The sequence below is a fragment of the Condylura cristata genome, unplaced genomic scaffold (genome assembly GCF_000260355.1).
Source record: "Condylura cristata isolate star-nosed mole 26May11 unplaced genomic scaffold, ConCri1.0 scaffold00011, whole genome shotgun sequence".
NCBI classification, from domain to species: domain Eukaryota; kingdom Metazoa; phylum Chordata; class Mammalia; order Eulipotyphla; family Talpidae; genus Condylura; species Condylura cristata.
The window spans coordinates 55048317-55051113 of NW_004567112.1; the positions used below are offsets into that span (position 1 = coordinate 55048317).

At 39.1% G+C, this 2797-nt stretch overlaps 1 pseudogene; it reads left to right on the forward strand.

Annotated features, from left to right (window-relative positions):
* LOC101622176 overlaps nt 1-908 on the forward strand; it is a 5938-nt pseudogene extending 5030 nt beyond the window's left edge.
* The last annotated feature ends 1889 nt before the right edge of the window (nt 909-2797 follow it).

The following is a 2797-nucleotide window of genomic DNA, read 5'->3' on the forward strand; positions in this document are numbered from 1 at the left end:
ACAAGAGTTCTCTGGAGAAAGATCTCTCACAACTGAAATGCCATTTCACTTGGAACTTACTCAATGAAAACAGAATCGAAGATGATCTGGAAAGTGCGGTGCATGACCAGATTAAAAATTTAAAGACTAAGTAGAAGGCCACAATATGCAACCTGTTGGCCTACATAAAATCCTGCAGGGGCCAAAATGAGGCAACCCTGGAATGCCTACAGCAAGCTGAAGCGTTCACCCAGGAAGCCCACGATGCTCATCAAGCAGAACTCAGAAGTCTGGTCACCTGGGGAAACTATGCCTGGGTCCACTATTACATGGGAAGACTCTCAGAAGCTCAAACATATGTAGACAAGGTGAAACAAGTCTGCGAGAAGTTTTCAAGCCCTGACAGTATTGAGTGTCCTGAGCTGTATAACGAGGAAGGTTGGGCACTGTTAAAGTGTGGAGAACAAAATGAAAGGGCCATGCATGGTGTGTTTTCAGAAGGCTCTGGAAAGGAAACCAGACAACCCAGAATTCACCACTGGACTTGTCATTGCCGTTTACTGTCTGGATGAGAGGCTGCCGCGTAAGAATCTCATTGATCTTCTGAAGAAAGCCATTCAGCTGGATCCTGAAAACCAGTATGTTAAAGTCCTCCTGGCTCTGAAACTCCAAAGGATGAATAAAGGAGATGAAGGAGAGAGGTTGGTGGAAGAGGCCTTGGAGAAAGCCCCACATGCAACTGATGTGATTGTCCCAGTAGCAAAGTTTTATCGAAGCAAAGATGACCTGGACAAAGCTATTAAATTGTTGAAAAAGGCTTGATCCATGCCCAACAACTTCCTCTATACTATCAAATTGGTACTTGCAGTAGACAAAAAGTTCTCAAAGTTTTACAAGGAAATAACAACATGTCTCCAGAAGAACAGTAGAAGTTTCTGGAACTAATATAAGGTTTGATCACTTAAAGAGATACAATGAGTTCAATAGAAATGACTCCATTCCCCTCACCATATTGAGGAGCTTGAAAAATATAAGAAGGGCTCTTGAAAAATCATAGTGTTCCTTTCAAGAACAGCTGTCATAGATGTAATTAATAAAAGTGAATTATGCAACATAAAAGAGTGCTGGAGCTTTCTGACATTATACTGGATCCTAAGTCTTTTACCCTCACCTGTTGGTAAACAGTGTTGCAGTGGTTGAGCTGGCTTCAACTAAACCTGATGACTGGCCATAACCAGAGGCCACAACAAACATGGTTACTTCTATATTCAGCTTGTCCCTGCACCCACTTGTCCTCACCCTCATGCACACATTCCTGCCCAAACTGACATAAAGTTCTGCTGCCCTCCTCCCTCTCTGTCTGTTAAGATCCTATACATACATTTATGTCACTTTCCTCTTCTAAATTGCATGTTGAGAGATTAGGACATACCACAATTTCTATCCCATGCAGCAAGCAATCTGGAGAGTTCCCTCAATACAGGAAAGAAAAAAAGACATGTCCTGCGGGCTCTGCCTTGTCAATTCCCTCTTGTTCTTCAGGTAAAAGAAGACGTTAACTGAGATGTAAAGAGTAACTAATTCCATTTGATTGACAGGAACAATGCTTCCCCCAGTGGAAGGTTACACTCACTTTGACTAACTTCCTTATGGTTATATCTGGTCCTGGGGAAGAAATGCAGAAGTGTTCTCAGTGGAAGGTAAGATGGGTAAGTCTCTGACCTTGAATGTGGGCTACTCATACCTGTGTGGTACATGTGTACATAGTCTTGCTCTTCTATTTTATCACCAAATTCTTCCTTGGAACAAATGCCTTAAGAACAAAGATTACGTATGACATATTACACTTAACATTGATTTGAGTGCCTAGAGACATACAATTTTTTGCAAATAGTAATAAAATATTTACATCCTAAAAGGTGAAACACATTCTTCTGAAATTCACGTGTTACACAAATCACAAAACATTTATTATTAAATTCATGAGAATTAAAATAATATCAAGCACACTTCTGACTCCATTAGTATCAAACCAAAAATCAACTACAAAAGAAAGCAGAAATATCTTTCATAAGTGGATACTGAATGAGATATTACGGAACAACTATTGGTTTAATGAATATCTCAAAGATTAAAACTACCTTCAGACAAATGAAAATGAGAATACAATACCTTCAGACAAATGACTGAATAGCTCAAAGATTAAAATTACCTTCAGACAAATTAAAATGAGAATATAGTATCCTATGGAACACTGGCAAAAAGGGAAAATGGTGGGATCACACTCCCAGTCTTCAAGACAACAAAGTTGTAACAATCAAAACAGTATGGTGCAGCAACAAACATATGGTACAGACACGCAAGCCAATGGAATAGGTTTGAGAGCCTCGTAATAAACCCACACATGTAAGGACAGCTAACCTATTGCAAAAGAGCAAGAGGACGCATAGCAGAAAGGAAAGTGTCATCAATAAATGGTGGGGCAGAATTAACTGCCACATGCAAAAGAATGAAACAAGAACACTTTCTCTCACCATGTAAAGAAATTAACTCAAAGTGGATAGAAAATTGGATGTTAAACCTGTGTCCATACAATACCTAAAAGAAACATAGGCAAAAATGCTCCACAATGACTTGTTTTTTGGTTTCCACTTTAACAGCAAGGAAAACAGAAGCGATATAGATAATTGGGACTACATCAAACTGAAAAGCTGCTACAGAACAATAGAAACTATCACTAAAACAAAGGCACACTATTGAAAGGGAGAGAATATTTTCACATCATACATCTAATAAAAGACTGATTTCCAAGATCTAC